The sequence below is a fragment of the Ictalurus punctatus genome, chromosome 26 (genome assembly GCF_001660625.3).
Source record: "Ictalurus punctatus breed USDA103 chromosome 26, Coco_2.0, whole genome shotgun sequence".
Classification (NCBI taxonomy): domain Eukaryota; kingdom Metazoa; phylum Chordata; class Actinopteri; order Siluriformes; family Ictaluridae; genus Ictalurus; species Ictalurus punctatus.
Window position 1 is genome coordinate 4,427,501 of NC_030441.2, and position 21,402 is coordinate 4,448,902.

The following is a 21,402-nucleotide window of genomic DNA, read 5'->3' on the forward strand; positions in this document are numbered from 1 at the left end:
TACCATTTGCTGAAGATGCTAGCTTCTAAACATCCATAGGCAGAGAAACACTTATAGATGTGGAGTGTGGTTAGGTTGTGACCTCCTCTTGTTCTGATTGGTCAGAATCTTGTGGTTAATTACATAACAAACACTCTTAAGCAAGGATTTAATATCACTCTATGATTATGACATTAATTATCTATTTAATTTATTCCATCCATCCAATGCATTCATCCATCCATCTCTCCATATACATCTATCCATCTCACTCCTGCATCTCTCAATGCATCCATTTCTCCAACCATCACCTCTATACATCCATCCATGGCTCTCCATAAAAGATCTCCATCTCTCATAGCATCCATATCTCCATGTATCTGTCCATTCTTTCAGCCATGCATCATCCATCCATCCATCCATCAATCCATTTCACCTGATGAAAATAAGGTGAATGTAATCCATAGCCTGTTTAAAGTGAGTTAATGTTTGTCTGCTATAACAATAAAAAACCAATGAATGTATAGAAACAGCAGGTTGTTTTATTACTTAGCAATATTTCACACCGTCTGTTTACATTTTGGAGCAATACAACTGTCATTTTAAAGTAATCCATGAGAGTACGTGTGTGTGTGTGTGTGTGTGTGTACGTGTTTGTGTGTGTGTAATTGCAGGAAACTGGACTGCCACAATGGACAACTTAAACCTAAAAAAAGAGACACAGATCTCTGCAGTGATTTTCAGACAGGTAGTTATTTCCATGCCGGCTACAGTACACAACTATTGTACCGTCTAGTACAATGACAAGCCTTCATTGAGATGGAGGAGCACTGCGTGCGTGTGTGTGTGTGTGTGTGTGTGTAGCAAGAGATAGACAATAGTGTGTGTGACTTTCCATTCATACCATTTGCTGAAGATGCTAACTTCTAAACCTCCACATGCAGAGAAACACTTACAGATGCAGGGTGTGGTTAGGTCGTGACTTTCTCTCACACCGATTGATCAGAATGATGTGGTTAATTACTCAACAAACACTCTTAAGCAAGGATTTAATATGACTATATGATTATGAAATTAATTATCAATTTAGTGTGCAAAGCCCAAGGACAACAAACACACAATTAATAAATAAAATCACACTTTGCAAACTTAGCCTAAAAAGTCTAGTAAAGCATTCATATCTCTCTCTGCCTCTCTTCATCCCTCCATCCACTTATTTCATCATTCTTCCATGGATGTCTATCAATTTGGAGATATAATAATATCAGTTAATTATATCATTATAATATCCATCCATCTCTCCATTCCACCCCTCTATGTCTCAATGTATCCATCTCTCTGTCCATCCATCCATTTATCTCTCCATACATACATATATCTGTCCATCTCACTCCTGCATCTCTCAATGCATCCATTTCTCCAACTATCACCTCTATACATCCATCCATGACTCTCCATAATGGATCTCTCCATCTCTCATAGCATCCATATCTCCATGTATCTGTCCATCCTTTCAGCCATGCATCATCCATCCATCCATCCATCCATTTCAGCTGATGAACATAAACTGAATGTAATCCACAGTCTGTTAAAACTGAGTTAATATTTGTCTGCTATAACAATAAAAAAGTAATGAATGTACAAAAAACGCAGGTTGTTTTATTACTTAGCCATATTTCACACCATCTGTTTACATTTTAGAGCAACACAACTGTCATTTTAAAGTAATCCATGACAGTAGGTGTGTGTGTGTGCGTGTTTGGGTGTGTAAATGCAGGAAAGAGGACTGCCAAATGGACAACTTAAACCGAGAAAAAGAGACACCGATCTCTGCAAGGATTTTCAGACAGGTAGTTATTTACATGATGGCTACAGTACACAACTATTGTAGCGTCTATTCAAGCCTTCATTGAGATGGGGGAGCAGTGTGTGTGTGTGTGTGTGTGTGTGTGTGTGTGTGTGTGAGTGTGGCAGATACGCAAGTTAGACATGCCAGAAATGTTTCTCAAGATCAGGACAAATAATGTGTTGAGGATTAGCATGTCGCTGGCAGATGTGTGAGTGAAGCTGCGAAACAAAACAAAACAAGCTAAATCAAGAACGAGTTTAGAACACTGACAGGTGTGTAACTACATGCTACATACAACACACACACACAGATACACATTTATACATCATATCATAGAGCCGCAGTACAGATGGCAAACTATAAATGAGCTGCAGCTCTCGTTCGGCACACTGAATCATTCCACGGGTTAAGAACAATTTATTTGGGCTGCATGTTACATTAACATCACTTATCGCATTGTGTGCAGCGCAAAAACTGTAATTAGCAAGAAGGCGGTGTGCTCGTGGGATGTCAATAATGAAGATGAAAATTATTTCAGCCAGCAGATGCGTGTTTGTGATTACACGCGAAACCCTAAACACAAGGGTAACCAACGGTGAAGAAACAATTTCACATTTATCACAATATGCAATTAGATATCGATTTCTGAAAAGTAATTAAACAGCAGTGTGTGTGCCTTTCAGCTCTCGGCCTTTTTAAGGAAACACTGGAGTTTAATAAAACTCAGTTGACATTATACATTACACCACAATAAAGCCACAAAGGCTTTAAAAGAAAAAAAAAAACATACTGAATGACTTCCAAATTAATCTTCAGAAATTCAGTGGTGCTGGATTTATTTTCTAATGTTTTTTTTTGTTTGTTTTTTCAAATTTAAACACCTATCATCAACATGTTGGGCTAAATGTTTTCTAGAGTACCCACAATGCCATTTGACCACCTCATTATAGTGCTACAGTGAGATTTCGCCTTTACTTCATTTCTGTCTACAGACAGCAATGCAGCAGCCCTTTAGTCCTTCAGTCTTTGCTGAGTTTGATTTAAATTTTATTAGATAATCACTTCTTGCTCCTGTTTGATGCAAATTACACCAAAACATGATTATACTTGCCATATAAACATCTTTTCATCTGAGGTTTTATCTTCAGCTCCCTCTACAAAACCTCAGAGGACATATCTTCATACACCGACATCAAACACTAACAACATCTTCTTCCTGATGAATGAAATGTGGAAGCTGGAAATGGTAATATGTGAGTGAGTACATAATGTTCCCTTTCAACTGAAACTCAACGTTGCCTGAGCTTCACAATGTGAGAAGCACCCCCACGCGTGACCGGTATCTGAACCTTGTGTAACATCATGCCTATTTACAGGCCTGCCGTGATTAGGTGACGTGGCGATTAAGCACATCGCGTGATATAAAAACGGCACCTGTGAACCGTACCGTCAGCCTTATTATCTTCAGCGAGACTGCATGTTGATTGTTTGTGTAAAGCTCACAAAGAGAATCTTAATTTCCTCTATCTTTCAAAAAAAGAAAAATCTCTTACTTTTCTTTAAAAAAAATTATGAACGAGAGAGAATTCAGGAAGTGGGTCATGCCATGCTCCAGTTTCATCATGCGAGGGCAGCCCTCAAGCGGTTTGACTGTGCGCATTGTGAACGCCTTACAGTTAGGCAGCTCTACTCACGGCTTGCTCTCTTCTCAGTGGAAGGGAGCTGGATTTCAGAGCCTCATGGATCTGGGCTGGCCGTTGCCAAATCAGCCAGCCAGATTGGGTCCTGGGGATCTTGAATGGATCTGGAAGAAGACTCTTGCTCTGTCTTCTGGGTCTCTCTGCCAGATTTTGGAGCTTGCGTTGGAACTAATCCTTCCACTATGGAAAGCAAAAAAAAACCTTCTCTGAATGAGAGGAGCCAGAAGGGGGTGCGATTACACCAAAAACAGAGAGCAGCTCTCAAGCATTTAAAGAGCTGCTTGAAGTGATGACTAAGGCAGTTGAAAAACTAAATCTAAACTGGCTGAGGGAAGAGAAAGTGGCTTGTAGCAGGCTGGACAAGCGTTTTCTCCCCAGTGAAAAAAAATCTCCCTCACACTGTAGAAAACACCCCTTTTTTCCAGAAATGCGAGATGAAATGTCACACTTCTGAGGAAAACCATATACTAGCCATATTTATAACCTCACAATGTCAAATTATTTTGTCATCATGGGGAATGAATGGTACAGCTATTTAGCTATGACAAAAGTGGAGGAGGCACTTGCAAGCTATCTCTCTCCATTGACGGCAAGTAATTTAGGGGGGTTGGCTTTGCCATCCAAGCCATGAAAGGCCACCTTGGTGTTGGTGGCCAAGGCCTATGGGGCAGCAGGTCTCGCCTGTGGGTCACTGCATACAATGGCAGTGTTGCAGGCCTACCAAGCAGACCTGCTGAGTGAGCTCGACGTGCGGCGTCTTTCAGTCAGTTCCTTCCTATCGTGTCAAGTTTTCCCGGGCATCGACGAGTGATGCCCGGGCCGGCGCTAGTGCGAGGGAGGCACAGAAGGTGAATGTGTACCATACAGTACTACTGTAGGGCCTCTCCTAGCCAAGGCTGTCCCGAGTTTTCAGTGTTTTCTGGTCAGCGAGCTGTCACATGGCAACAGACTGATGCTTCCCCTCTGAAATCTGATGCTTTCCCTCCAACAGAATGTTGAAGAGTTAATGTCACTAAAAGAGCATCTGGCAGCATGGAAACTACTGCCAAATGTGTCTCCATGGATTCTGTCTACCATAGAAAAGGGTTACCGGGTCCAGTTCAGAGCTTGACCACCCTGGTTCAGAAGTGTGCTCATTACAGTAGTCAGCACAGACCAGAGCCTGACGTTAGCACAGGAAGTAAGATCTCTCTTGGACAAAGGTGCCATAGAACATGTACCCCGTTCCCTGAGGGAGGGAGTTTTTCACAGCCATTATTTCCTGGTCAGCAAAAAAGATGAGAGTATGCAGCCAATTTCAGATCTGTGTCATCTGAACTGTACTTTTCAGACATACAGGTTCAAGATGCTGATGCTCAAACTTATTGTTCCACAGATTGGTTTTTGATGACAGATCTAAAAGGCGCATATTTCCACATAGAAATATTGTCCAGTCAAAGGAATTTCCAGTGGTTCACATTTGGAGGCAATGCATACCAATATCAGATTCTTCCCTTCGGGCTAGCTTTATACTCTTGCACCTTCACAAAGTGCATGGATGCCATTCTGGCTCCCTTGTGACTCCAGGGCATTCTTGTACTAAACTACCTGGATGATTGGTTAATTCTAGCATGATCCAGGGAATTGGCAATTCAACACTGAGATGTTGCTCTTGCCCACATAAAGTGCTCGGGGCTCAGGTTGAACCTCAACCAAAGTATTCTTTCTCCAGGGCAGAGGACAACATTTATAGGGGTTACATGGGATTCTACTATGATAAGGGTCAATCCTATCAAAATTGAACACGATAAAGCTGGACCTGGGCATCTCCTCCAGTCTCTATGAGAGACTGTTTAAGGCTTATGGCAGAAGCCTCCAATGTCATACTGTTGGGCATATTGCCCATGAGACCATTTCAGTGGTGGCTGAAAAGTTGGGGGTTTTGTCCAAGGACACAACCTCTGAGAGTAATAAGTGTCACACGGCAGATTTTTAGCCTCTGGTCACACGCTAGGGGTCTCTCCTTATTGCAATATGTTAATGACACATGCCTCCCTCATGGGCAGGGGCATGGTCTTAGACTGCTGTCCAGCTCACTATCTCTTGAGCAGCCCTCATCTGGAGTGGCATATAAATCTGCTAGAGATGTGGCCCATTTTTCTAACACTGACATTCTTTCTTACTCAATTGAGAGGTCATCATGTGTTAGTTGTGGCAGACAAAACAGCAATTGTCTCATATATCAACCACCAAGGAGGGTTACATTCGCACTCCCTTTTCAGGCAAGCACAACTAATTCTTCTCTGGGCAGAAGGAAAGTTATTGTCAGCGAGTTCAATGTACATTCCGGGAAACTGGAAGGTGGAGGCAGACATCCTGTCAAGTCAGGGGCTGAGGCCCAAGGATTGGAGGCTCCATCCACAAGTGGTGGAGTCCATATAGCGGAGTTTCTGACAAGTGGAAGTGGATGTGTTCGCCTCTGATGAAACAACACACTGCCCGCTGTGGTTCACCCTCCCTCTTACTGCACCACTGGGGCTGGAAGCCATGGTGCACATGTGGCCGAAGTCACGTTTGTATGCTTTTCCCCGATCGCTCTGCTCCCACAAGTTCTAGTGAAAGTTTGCCAAGACTGTCTACTTCTGCAGCTAGTAGCACCTTATTGGCCAGCTTGACCATGGGTCTCAGAGATAATATCCCTGCTAGACAGCACTCCTTGGGAGATTCCCATTCGCAGGGATCTATTGTCTCAAGCCAAGGGCTGATTTATTACCCTCAGCCGGAACTATGGAAACTGTGGGTCTGGCCCTATGGGGCACCAGCTCATAGATTCTGGTCTCACAACTGAGGTTGTAGAGACCATGTTGAACACTAGAGCACCATCCATGACAAAATTGTATGCGCTCAATTGGCAACTTTTTGTCTCATGGTGAGAGGAACATCAGCTAGACCCAGTAAACTGTGCAATAGCTATAGTCAAGGAGATCTTACAAGGACATTTCTTAGCAGGGTTGGCTCCTTCTACAATCAGCCACCAATTTTGGCCAGCCATGCCTATATTAATGGAGCCTCTGTGGGGCAACATCCTCTGACATTGAGGTTTATGCGTGGTGTCTGGTGGCTGAGGCCCATCTGCAGACTATGAATACCTTCCTGGGACCTTTCTGTGGTCCTGGAAGGTGTCCCATTTGAGCCCTTAAAGTCAGCCTCAGAGAAGCTTCTGACTCTAAAGGTAGCTCTTCTGCTGGCCCTGACATCTCTCAACCGAGTAGAAGATCTACAAGCTCTCTTTCTTGCCCCTTCCTGCCCTGACTTTGCCCCTGGATTAGCCAAGGCCTTCCTATATCCTAGGCAGGATTAAAATCCTAAAGTGTCTTCTGCCCAGCCGGGAGTGTTGCAGGCTTTCTGCTCTCCTCTGTTCCTCACACCGTAACAAGAGAAATTGCACCTAATGTGTCCTGTAAGGGCTCTCTGTGCTTATGTTCTCCGCTCTGGTCAGTGGATTAAGTCGGAGCAGTTGATGGTTTGCTTTGGCGGTGACAATAGAGGTGATGCTGTATTGAAGCAACGCATCTCTAATTGGATAGTGGAAGCAATCTCTATAGCTTATGAGGCACACGGTCTTGCTACACCTCTGGGCATAAGGGATCATTCCACTAGGAGGGTTGCCTCCTTAAAGGCTTTGTCCAAAGGGGTACCCTTACAGGATGTGTGAGCAGTGGCAGGGTGGTCTACACCGCACACATTCATTCGATATTACAGCCTGGATATACATTCCACCCAGGGTTTGAGTTTCTTGCAGTGACCCTCGGGCTCGGATCTTTTGGACAGGCCATGCCCTCAGTATGAGGGAATGGGTATTCTCGTTCCACAGCTGACAAAACAATGAGTTCCTTCTTAAGATAATAGAGGCTGATGGCACGGGTCACAGCTACTGTTTTTATATCATGTGACGCGCTTAATTGTCACATCACCTGATCACGGCAGGCCTACAAATAGGCATGATGTTACACAAGCTTCATATACCAGTCAAGCACAGAGGCACTTCCCACAGCGATGTCTTATTCCCTTCTCAGGCAACAGGGTTACATGTGTAACCCAGACGCTTTTTGGCATTTTTACACTTGTATAACACAGATTGAAATGATGATCATAGAATGTTCCCAAACAAATAAGAAATAGTGGAACTGTAAATGTGCCTAAGCTTTGCTATGTTAAATCATATTGCAAAACTTATCACTAGAGACTGTTTGAGCCCTCTGATTTGAGTATCAGCTAGCAGTGAATATTTAAAATGTAAAAAAATATATATATTTTTTAACGTGCTATATGTAAATTCCAGTAAAAATACACCTGACACGATGTGAACAACATCAGATACTGAAAACTGAAAAAAAGTAAGAAAAAAATTACATGTGGAAAAAACTACATGGGAAAATAAACACACCATTTAAAAATCAGATGTGAAAATGAAATTAAATGAATCATTAAAAAAAAATCATACAAGGAAATAAATTAATCATTTGAAAAATACATGAGGAAATAACTTAATCTGTTAAAATCATATAGGAAAATAAAATAAAAAAATAAAGAATTAATTATTAAGTAAATTAATAATTTAAATAATCTGTGCTGATATACTGAAATAAATTAATAATTTGAAATGAATCATACGGTGAAATAAATGAGTCAATTAAAAAGAACTGTATGTGGAAATACAGTGCCCTCCACTAATATTGACACCCTTGGTAAATATGTAAAAATTGTCTTTATTGTTTAAGCTTTTGATCTTTTGTTCAAAACATTTACAAAAATACTCTGCTCTTGTGGATGTCAAACAATTGCAAACAAAACACAGGTTTATATATTAAAAAAACTATCTTTGTTAAATATTGGTTTGCAACAATTACTGTCACCCTTTAGTCAATAAGTTGTGCTACCTCTGCCAAGATAACAGCTCTACGTCTTCTCCTATAATGTCTAATGAGGAATCTGAGACCATTCCTCCATACATAATCTCTCCATATCCTTCAAATTTCGAGGTCCATGCTGGTGGACTCTCCTCTTCAGTTCACCCCACAGGTTTTCTATGGGTTTCAAGTGAGGGCCTGGGCTGGCCATGGCAGGACCTTGATTTTGTGGTCAGGAAACCATTTTTGTGTTGATTTTGATGTATGTTCAGGATCAGTCTCCTGCTGTAAGAGGCAACCATGGCTCATTTTAAGCTTTCTGGCAGAGGCGATGCCCAGGTCCTCTGGTAGAAAAACAGCCCCAAAACATCCACCACCATATTAAACCGTGGGCATTACAGTAAGTACTTTTCCATATGGCTACCTCTCTGTGTGCTCCAAAACCATCTCTGGTGCTTACTACAAAAAAGCTCTATTTTGTTTTCATCTGACCATAGAACCTGATCCCATTTGAAGTTTACATTTAAATTTATTCATTTAGCAGACACTTTTATTCAAAGTGACTTACAAATGAGAAGTTCCAGTCATGTCTGGAAAACTGAAGACGCTTGAGTTTGTTTTTGGATAAGAGTAGAAGCTTTTTTTTCTTGAAACCCTCCTAAACATCTTGTGGTGATGTAGGTGACTTCGGATTGTAATTTTGGAGACTTTCGGACCCCAAGATGCAACTAACTTCTGCAATTCTCCAGCTGTGATACTTGGAGATCTTTTGGCCACTCAAACCATCCTGTTTACAGTGCATTGAGACAATATAGACACCCATCCAATTCCAGGTTGATTCATAACATTTCCAGTTGACTGGAACTTCTTAATTATTGTCCTGATAGTGGAAATGGGCATTTTCAATGCTTGTGATATTTTCTTATAGCCACGTCCCATTTAGTGAAGCTCGACAACCTTTTGCCACACATCACAGCTATATTCCTTGGTCTTATCCATTGTGATGAATGACTAAGGGAACTTGGCCTATGTGTTACCTCATATTTATACCCCTGTGAAACAGGACGTCATGGTTGAACAATTTCCTGTTCCTCGTCACCCATGTGTACTAAAAGAATGTAAAATATCAATGGGAATATATATTTATATATACACCTATAATTAACAATGATATATTTTTTATAAACCTGTGTTGTGTCTGCAATTGTTTGACATGAGACATTTAAACAATAAAGACAATTTCTCACAGCCATCTTTGCTCATATTCACCAGGGGTGCCAGTATTAGTGGAGGGCACTGTAAATGAATCATTTCAAAAGAGTCATATGTTGAAACAAATGAATATTTAAAAAAAAAAAAAACACACGAGGAAATAAACAAATCCTTTGAAAATAAATCAATAAATAAATGAATCATGTAAAAATCACATTAAATAAATGAATGCTGTGAAATAAAACACATGAAACAATGAATTGTGAGTAAACACAAAAAAGAAGAAAAAAACATCAAAATAATAATAATAAAAAAACATAAACTGCATGTGAAAACAAATTAATCATGTACAGTACAATTGCATGTGGAAAAAAGTGAATCTGATGAAATAAAGCATGAAAAATAAACTGTGCAAATATGTGCAAACAACGAATGTTAAAAAACACACAAGCACTACATGTGCAAAATGTGTGAAACAGAACATGTGTAGTGTATAAAAGCACATATAATGTTCATGTGACCTTTCTGTAGAAGCAGAAACTTTTTTGTTTTTCCTTTAAAAAGCCTCAATAACTTCTCGAAACTCTCCACATCAAAGTGTTGATGCAAAGCCTGACCTCATTTTTGCTCACTCGGATAAAACCGCCTTTGGAGGCCTCGTCTCCTAACGACTGGCGATCCGGTGTGGATTTGAGACGCAGCCCTTGATTGGCTTGGGGCTCATCTCCGCCGCCTCGTTATCCTCCCTCCTCGCTAGTGCCTTCATAAAGCCGGCAATCGGCCGAGTGCGACTTAGTAGGGCGCAGCCCGAGGGGAAAGCACAAAGAAAGTATGTGGGGGAAACACAACCTTCAGATGGGAACGCAGCCGGCTTTTGGGTGCGTCCTCATTAGCGGAGGAAGACTCAGGCTTTAGCGAGACAAAAAGGTGGACATTTCTCTGAAGAAGTAATAAATAAATAAATAAACAACAAAACTATGAATGTGTAATGGAAGTTGCATGCAGTTGGAGGCGAGATTTTAATGAGGCAGCGAGAGAGAGAGAGAGAGAGAGAGAGAGAGAGAGAGAGAGAGATGTAATGGAGATGAAATACTAAGGACCATGTGAGCAAGGCTTGCAGTATGTGTGTGTGTGTGTGTGAGAGAGAGAGAGACTATTATCGGTAAACATTGTTATCAAAGTTTTTAAAAAGTTTATGTCTGTTATGTTGGTTCACTGCAATATAAAACTCGACATCTCTCTTCTTTCGTGTTGAACTGCCTCGTTTCTTGACTCTCGTGTGTAATTATGATGAATGTCTTTGTTTTGAGAATTACAAACACTGATCTCCATATTAATACAATGCTATTAATCTACAATGCACTCGGCTAGCACAGCACAAACATCGTATGCAGTCGAGAAGCTTGAACGCCCCGGTACTTATTAACGGCATTAACACATCTGCACGCTGAGAGGAACACTGTTTACAAATTACTTAAGAGAAATCGAAAGATAAGAGGAATGCTTTTCTCACTGCACCCCACTCATCAATTCAGTGTGTGTGTGTCTTGCATTTGTCTTGCCCATTAGCTTGTGTCATTTGTAGTTTGTCTGTTGTGGGTGTGCAGAGAGCGCTACTTTTTGTCACTTGTGGGCGTGGCCTGTCTGATGAGAAATGGTCGTAGCCAAATTGCATAGCCAACAGCACACTATATGACTTATTCACACCTTATACAGTGAGGGAAAAAAGTATTTGATCCCCTGCTGATTTTGTACGTTTGCCCACTGACAAAGAAATGATCATTCTATAATTTTAATGGTAGATTTATTTGAACAGTGAGAGACAGAATAACAACAAAAAAATCCAGAAAAATGCATGTCGAAAATGGTATAAATTGATTTGCATTTTAATGAGGGAAATAAGTATTTGACCTCTCTGCAAAACATGACTTAGTGCTTGGTGGCAAAACCCTTGTTGGCAATCACAGATGTCAGGCATTTCTTGTAGGTGGCCACCAGGTTTGCACACATCTCAGGAGGGATTTTGTCCCACTCCTCTTTGCAGATCTTCTCCAAGTCATTAAGGTTTCGAGGCTGACGTTTGGCCACTCGAACCTTCAGCTCCCGCCACAGATTTTCTATGGGATTAAGGTCTGGAGACTGGCTAGGCCACTCCAGGACCTTAATGTGCTTCTTCTTGAGCCACTCCTTTGTTGCCTTGGCCGTGTGTTTTGGGTCATTGTCATGCTGGAATACCCATCCACGACCCATTTTCAATCTCTGGCTGATGGAAGGAGGTCTCACCCAAGATTTGGCCCCGTCCATCGTCCCTTTGATGCGGTGAAGTTGTCCTGTCCCCTTAGCAGAAAAACACCCCCAAAGCATAATGTTTCCACCTCCATGTTTGACGGTGGGGATGGTGTTCTTGGGGTCATAGGCAGCATTCCTCCTCCTCCAAACACGGTGAGTTGAGTTGATGCCAAAGAGCTCCATTTTGGTCTCATCTGACCACAACACTTTCACCCAGTTGTCCCCTGAATCATTCAGATGTTCATTGGCAAACTTCAGACGGGCATGTATATGTGCTTTCTTGAGCAGGGGGACCTTGCGGGCGCTGCAGGATTTCAGTCCTTCACGGCGTAGTGTGTTACCAGTTGTTTTCTTGGTGACTATGGTCCTAGCTACCTTGAGATCATTGACAAGATCCTCCTGTGTAGTTCTGGGCTGATTCCTCACTGTTCTCATGATCGTTGCAACTCGACAAGGTGAGATCTTGCATGGAGCCCCAGGCCGAGGGAGATTGACAGTTCTTTTGTGTTTCTTCCATTTGCGAATAATCGCACCAACTGTTATCACTTTCTCACCAAGCTGCTTGGCAATGGTCTTGTAGCCCATTCCAGACTTGTGTAGGTCTACAATCTTGTCCCTGACATCCTTGGAGAGCTCTTTGGTCTTGGCCATGCTTATTTCCCTCATTAAAATGCAAATCAATTTATAACATTTTTGACATGAGTTGTTCTGGATTTTCTTGTTGTTATTCTGTGTCTCACTATTCAAATAAACGTGGCATTAAAATTATAGACTGATCATTTCTTTGTCACTGGGCAAACGTACAAAATCAGCATGGGATCAAATACTTTTTTCCCTCACTGTACACGCAACCTCAGGGGCTGGGGCTTTGATTAAAGAAATGCATTGTAGGCTGATTGGCATCTATAAATTGTCCATAGTGTGTGAACTGGTGTGTGAGTGTGCATGTGTTTGTGCCCTGCGATGGGTTGGGACCTTGTCCAGTGTGTCCCTCGCCATCTGCCCTGAATTCCCTGGAATAGGCTCCAGGTTACCTCACAGCCCTGTGCCGGATAAGCAGTACTGAAAATAGATGGAAGGATGGATGGCACACTTACCAGAGGTAGCAATGATCGCTATTACTTCATTCCAAGCTTCAATCCTCCAATATGCTTTTTTTTTTTTCCATTTCTGCACGTCAAAAAATAAATGGGATCTAATTGCAGGTTGAAACTTAAGTTGTAACTGGGGAACTGAATAAATGTTAGATCACATCTACCATTGGATTTGTTCAAGTAATCACTTGAGCCAGTTGTTTGGATCAAACTCTTTATTACAATGTCATTCCTAATTTGTGAAGAATTGAGAAAATTGAAATCATAGCTTCATATCACACACGTACATAGAAAATCAGTGGGCACCTGTTGCTTTGTCACTTGCAAGTATGAATGTGGAGCAAGGTTGTCTGTGTGTGTGTTTTTTTTTTTTTTATGACTTTGTGAAGCACACTTTGGCTTTTGAACAACACTATATAGCAAAAAAAAAAGTAAACATGCTGACCATTATTCATCACTCGCCCATACAGCGAGGTTGGAGTGGTGTGGAATAATGTGTTTAATTTACGACTCACATAGACCACCTTTGTTCGTGTAATGTATCATTACTATTCGGATGTAGGCCCGCTAGCCTTGCCTCGTTGCTGACATGTACCAATTTTTCTCTCTCCTTCAACGTAAATGTTTAAATAGCCATCAGAATCAATCTAATAATCATGTCCGTGCAAAGTGAGCCACTTTGTGCCATGTCACATTCAATTCACTTCAATTCAATGTTATTCGTATAGCAATTTTAACAACGTTGTCTCAAAGCAGCTTTACAGAAATCCATATATACATAGACATACAGTGCCCTCCACTAATATTAGTACCCTTGTTAAATATGGGCAAAGAAGGCTGTGAAAAATTGTCTTTATCGTTTAAACCTTTGGTTTGTTCAAATAATTCACAAAAATACTCTGCTCTCATGGATATCAAACAATTGTAAACAAGACACAGGTTTATCCAAATATATATATATATACACACACACACACACACACACAGTATCTCACAAAAGTGAGTACACCCCTCACATTTTTGTAAATATTCGATTATAACTTTTCATGTGACAACACTGAAGAAATGACACTTGATATTTGAGGGGACAGCAAATTTACACTGTTACACAAGCTGTACACTCACTACTTTACATTGTAGCAAAGTGTCATTTCTTCAGTGTTGTCTCATTAAAAGAAATAATCAAATATTTACAAAAATGTGAGGGGTGTACTCACTTTTCTGAGATACTGTGTGTGTGTGTGTGTGTGTTAAATATTGGTGTGCAACAATTATTGGCACCCTTTTAGTCAACACTTGCCAATTACCAATGCCTGATGAGGTTGGAGAATACATAGCGAGGGAGCTGAGACCATTCCTCCATACAGAATCTCTGCAGATCTTTAAAATTTCCAGGTCCATGCTGGTGGACTCTCCTCTTCAGCTCACCCCACAAGTTTATCCACAGGAACTGTTTTGATAGCACCTTGGTCTTCATGATGTTGTTTGTTTAGGTATGTTTTCTAAAGAAAAAAAATAACTGTATTTTCTTACAAGAACAGATGCATTATATTGAGACCATGAGACACTAACTGCGCACATGTTGACTCTATTAATTTAATTATGTGACTTCGGATGGGGAAATGTTTCCACCAGAACGAATTTAGGGAGTTCACAGGAATCACATCCGTTATGTTTTTATTTGTAAACAATTTTGCACACTTGCATAAATGATTTTCATCCACTTTAGTATTACGGGCTATTTTGTGTGTATTCATGAACTATAATCTCAATAAAGTCCATTTCAGTTCCAGGTTGTAACACGACAAAAGTTCATGGGGGTGAATGCTTATGCAAGGCAGTGTATGTCTGTCTGACATTTTTAGTCTTGAATGTATCCTGTATTACAGAGTACATTATTTTCTTGGCTTGTACTCGCACACTCGTCTCTCTGTAGCGAGTGTGTGGTGTCTCGACTTTTCTTTTTTTTTCTCTTCTCCCCTTCGCTCAGCTGCCAGTCGGTGCTCTAATCTCTCTGCCCGTCTGTCACTGTGCCATCTGCGAGTATCTGGTGCCATGCACCACACCGCTTCCAGATCGCATTTGTAGTCTGTGAATTGTCGCTCCCATTCCTGCTGTTTGTGACTCAGTGGCGTACGACAGCTGTGTCCCATCGACACATGGCAGAAATTTAATTCATGTCCCCTAACGCTAATGTAGGGTGCAAAAGTTTGAGTGCACTAGCGAGAAGTGCTTTTTATTTCACTTTAATTATCAAACACTAATATTATAATAAAATTTATGTCCTGTTTACACTGCACTTGCTTGCACCTTTTTTTTTGCCATGCGTTGCTCCTCTACACAGTGTTAATTGTTATCAGATATTAGAGTAGGTGTTGCTTTGGGGCTACTTACTCCAGTGGCACGAGGGTTTATTGGCATCGATGTGAGCTCCTGGAATGACAGAGTGATGACGCTGCCACCCAATCCCTAGTCATTATTACAAGATTTATATTCCTTTGTGGTACTTACAGTGAATAAACATTGCATACATGAAATTATACCGCTCATTTTTTTGAGTAAAATAAGCAGAATTTATGTGTCACGATTCCCCCTTGAAGCAGCGTGCTCTAAGCGTCTAAGTTTAGACGCTGATCATGTCCGCATATATACCGCGCGCCTCCCAGCACACAACGCGGAAGAGTAATACTTTAGAGTTAGTTTAGTTCGTAGCATAGTCATAGTCACGCTCCATGTTTAGAGTTAGTTTAGTTTGGATCATAGTCATAGTCATAGTCACGGTCCATGTTTAGAGTCAGTTCGCGCTGGATTATCCGCTTCCAATCCCTCGTCATAGTTCGTTTCTTGTTTTGTTTATCGACCTAAATTCCTGCCTTGCCCCGCGTATGCCTGTTTGCCAATCGCCTGACCTCTTGCATGTTTGTGGATTACGTTTTGGATCACGTTTTGGATTTGTCTGCCTGTCTCTCTTTCTAATAAACAACTGTTCATCCAGCACTTGCATCCGTCCTATCTCTGCTCCGTCACTATTTGTGACAGAATCTTCCGCCAAAACATGGATGCAGCAGGAGAACGGAGGAGATGCAGAACCCGGAAGTTGACGCCAACCGTCCCTGCTTTGGACTCCGTCCACTTCCCACAATGGACATTTATGGAGCTTCCTGATCCATTTGATGGATTTTTCGGTGCCCCTGAATATTTTCTGGTAGACTGTCAATACTATTTTGCCAGCTTGTTAGACCCTAAGCCAGAGGCTCCGATTCATGTGGTCCCGGTTCTTTGGACCGGCCCGTCAATGGGTGCAGCTCAAACTGGATGAGCACTGTAGGAACCTGGACGGTGTAGAACAGTTTGTGGGGGAATTCATGGTGCGATTCGGGAGTCCGGAGGCGAAGGAAGAGCTAGAACAACTTCTCCGGGGGGTAAGTCTGGCAGGTGAACCTGCCCTGCCGTTTACCTACTACTACAGGCAACTTCATGTAGAGCTCAACTCTGAGATCCAGGTCAATCCCCCAGTCCCTGAGATCCAGGTCAAGCCCCCAGTCCCTGAGATCCAGGTCAAGCCCCCAGTCCCTGAGATCCAGGTCAAGCCTCCAGTCCCTGAGATCCAGGTCAAGCCTCCAGTCCCTGAGATCCAGGTCAAGCCTCCAGTCCCTGAGATCCAGGTCAAGCCTCCAGTCTCTGAGGTCCAAGCCAAGCCTCTTGTCCCTGAGTTCCAAGTCAAGTCTCACGTCCCTGAGCTCACGTTCAAGCCCGCTGATCCAGTTGGCCAAGCTCTGCTCTCGCCCCAGTCTCGCCCCAGACCCACGCTCCTCTCCCTCGCCTTACAGGGGACTTCGCTCTGCCTTCCAGTTCAGCTGGGGACGTCGCTCCACTTTCATGCTTCGATGAGGACGTCGCCCTGCTTCCCTGCTCTGCCGAGTACAGTTCTCTGTTTCCCTGCTCCGCCGAGGACGTCGCTCTGCCTTCATGCTCCGACGAGGACGTCGCCCTGCTTCCCTGCTCTGCTGAGTACAGTGCTCTGTTTCCCTGCTCTGCTGAGGACGTCGCTCTGCTTTCATGCTCCGACAAGGACGTTGGCCCACCTTCATGCTCCGTCGAGGACGTCACTCTGCCCTCATGCTCCGCCGAGGTCGTCGCTCAGCCTGCCTGTTCAGCCGAGGACGTCGCTCAGCCTCCCTGTTCAGCGTCGTTGCTCCGCTTCCCTACGCCGCCAAGAACACCGTGCAGTTTCATGGCTCTGCTTGGGACATTCAGCCCAGCGGGCCAGGGCCGCCAATGAAGTGGGATGACTCATGGCACTCCGGGAGGAGTGCCTTTGGGGGGGGGGGGGGGGATTCTGTCACGATTCCCCCTTGAAGCAGCGTGCTCTAAGCGTGAATGCGCGAGCACTTGCTTTTCTGTTGTTGACTGTAATGACATCTGGACACGTGTGTTTTGTTTATGTTTCTGTCATGTCTCCTCCCTGTTCTGTCATTGGCTGGGATTTCACATGGGTCTGAATTGCTCTCAGCTGCTAACGGTTTAGACGCTGATCATGTCCGCATATATACCGCGCGCCTCCCAGCACACAACGCGGAAGATTAATACTTTAGAGTTAGTTTAGTTTGTAGCGTATTCATAGTCACGGTCCATGTTTAGAGTTCGTTTAGTTTGGATCATAGTCATAGTCATAGTCAGTTCGCGCTGGATTATCCGCTTCCAATCCCTCGTCATAGTTCGTTTCTTGTTTTGTTTATCGACCTAAATTCCTGCCTTGCCCCGCGTATGCCTGTTTGCCAATCGCGTGACCTCCTGCATGTTTGTGGATTACATTTTGGATCACGTTTTGGATTTGTCGGCCTGTCTCTCTTTCTAATAAACAACTGTTCATCCAGCACTTGCATCCTTCCTATCTCTGCTCCGTCACGATTTGTGACATTATGTTTTATTTGAGGAATTGTAGACTCGGTTTTGCCGATTAATCGACACTGATGACTGACTGCTGAAACTATGGTTATCAGCAAAAATCCACACTGATCATTTTTCCCGGTTGCGTCCATGGTGGGAGTGGCTGAAAAGGATCCGCTGTCATTATACAGTACAAGAGCAGCCTCTAGAGGCTAAATAAAAACTATCACTGACAAATGTTCTTGTGTTATTTGAAGTGTTTTTTGATTCATTTCGGATGTCTCTATTTGTATTTGTTATTTGGAGTGTTACTTTTTGGTTAGCTTTGGATGTATGTCTTTTATTTATTTTAATATTTATTAATAGTTAATATTTACTCATTTTTATATCATTATTTAATTTTAAAAAGTACAGTACATTCTCATGATACAGTCAATACTGTATCATGGGTGGTATACATTCCGTAACTTACATATCAGTATCTGTAAAATCTATTACCAGTCAGTCTCTAGTCTCTACATCATACATACATGGTCTGCACTTGCACATTCCCTTTGTTTGCCATAGCAGTTTTTTTTTTTTTTTTTGAAAATTAGAAATGTATTTCTTTTAATGTATGTAAAAGAAAAATGCTACCAATGTACTTTTTCCACCTGCAACCTTGCTTAAAAACTAGTCCACTTTCTGCGACCCTGGCAACCCTGATTATATATTTGTGTGGGTGTGGAGGAGAGTAAGATAAATAGAAAGAACAAACTACCGACAATCCACCGAAACTATTTATCATTCAGACACACATTCTGGACAAATTCATTAAGCTTTATGCCCATCAGGCGAGAGAAACCATAGTTACGTTAGAGGGAAAAGAGCAAATTGGACAAGTTTCATCAACAGGAAGCTTAATTAAAAAAAAAAAATCTGCTTAAAACAGATTTTTCTTTAGTCAGATTTAGTCAGAAGTAAAATATTCCTATTAAAAAATAGCTGAATAAATCCTTATTTCATATAAGCAAATGGTGAAACTAATTAATTGAGCTTAACTGAATCAAATATCATCTGCTGTCATCTGCATTTTACTGTCACCACGTTTAAGATATGAAACGATATGAATAACATCCAAGTGTCTGTCCAAATGTCCACATCCAGTTCAGGCAGGATTGACTACTGACTGCTACACACACACACACACACACACACACACACACACACACACACACATATATAGGATTGACTGATATATATATATATATATATATATATATATATATATATATATATATATATATATATATATACACATAGTGGATAACTATCATAGAACTATCTTGTTCCATATCGTTTATCATTTATAATTTCCATGCCATTCTCTTAGCATGTAAACACATTGAATACAATATTATGCAGAATTATGCAGCACTATTCGAAATAAATAAATAAATTATATATATATATATATATATATATATATATATATATATATATATATATAATACTAGTTAGTTTTCCCTACAACCTAACCACTATGAGCTGAACTGCACTTCTACCAGCCAGGAAGTTCCCTCAAGTCCACTCTAGTCCGTGGGATGTACTGAGTCAAAGTCTATATATTTTTTTTTTTGGCCATGACCTTTTGACCTCTTATGAAGTTCACAATTGGTGGTTGATGATTTGCTGCTTCCTGCTGCTTTCTGTCACTCAGGTGCTGATAAAGGTGTGGAGAGACAGAGGATAACATCTCTGTCTTTTTCCTTCACCAGATGTGTGGAATGATTACTACAAAGAAGAAAAAGTGAGAGAGAGAGAGAGCGAGAGAGAGAGAGAGAGAGAGAGAGAGAGAGAGAGAGAGAGAGAGAGATAGCTGCTTTGCTTCTCCTTGGAGAGTGAAATATTGTAAAACCTCCTATATTCCTCCTATTGCTGTGAAATTCCATCAGTAAAACCAGAACCATGCATAACAGGATCATTCTTTTCAAATGGACACAAGGTAGCTAATGACCAGGCTTGGGGAGTAACAGAATACCAGTAACTGTAATCCGTTACAATTATGTCAAACAACAAACTTATCTCATTTCATGTACATTTTGTAAAAATAAATAAATAAATAAATAAATAAAAATTTTTAAAAATGGGAATACTATTTGGATTACAATTGTTTTTTTTTTTTTTTTGTTTTTTTTTATTTAAAACCAAAGAAATTAAACTTTTGCAGGGCTCCAGACTGCACCTAAAACTATTAAAAATATTCATTTGTGAATGATATGTGATATTTTTGCTGAGATCGCCACTGGTGAAGTTTTGGAATACGTCGATATCAGATTCCATCAATATTTTTCATAACAATAAGGTCATGAGATGTTTCTTGTGTGATACCTTGGTGTCGCCATTGGCGACAATATAAATTTACACATTATGATTTGAAAACGTGATGTCTTTTTAATTGTGTTCTTTGAGGAGTAGCCGGTCACATCATTTGCTGTGTTGATATAATAAAAGGAGATGCTTCACCTGAAATTTTCATTGTGGAGAAGAAAAAAAAGAGTAAAAATTCATCCAAAGCGCCAAAATATGTACAGGAAAAGTGAAGACCAGCTTTCCGCCTCAGAAAATATCAGACTTTTTTCAAACAATCCTCATCTCCAGCTGTGCCAGCATGAGAGAGATAGTAAACGACGGACACACAAGGGATCATCTTCCGGTATCAATCAATGAACGCCATTTTAAAACTTCTTGGATTCAAGAGTTTGCATGGCTCAGGTATGATCATCGCACACAAAAAATGTTTTTTAACTTTTGTTCCAAAGCAGGCAGAGAAATAGCGGGGGAAACGGGTTTCAATACAGGAACCATACATTTCAAGAAAGAGACTGTGAGAAAACAGGGCGATGGTCAAAAGCATAAAAAAACTTGTGACTATGTATTTGCAGAGTGCTCCACAAAAAACATCGTTAGCACAAGCAGTGCCTTGTGAATGTGAACTACAGTGAGGGAAAAAAGTATTTGATCCCCTGCTGATTTTGTACGTTTGCCCACTGACAAAGAAATGATCAGTCTATAATTTTAATGGTACATTTATTTGAACAGTGAGAGACAGAATAACAACAAGAAAATCCAGAAAAACGCATGTCAAAAATGTTATGAATTGATTTGCATTTTAATGAGTATAAGTATTTGACCCCCTCTCAATCAGAAAAGATTTCAGGCTCCCAGGTGTCTTTTAAACAGGTAATGAGCTGAGATTAGGAGCACACTCTTAAAGGGAGTGCTCCTAATCTCAGCTTGTTACCTGTATAAAAGACACCTGTCCACAGAAGCAATCAATCAATCAGATTCCAAACTCTCCACCATGGCCAAGACCAAAGAGCTCTCCAAGGATGTCAGGGACAAGACTGTAGACCTACACAAGTCTGGAATGGGCTACAAGACCATTGCCAAGCAGCTTGGTGAGAAGGTGACAACAGTTGGTGCGATTATTCGCAAATGGAAGAAACACAAAAGAACTG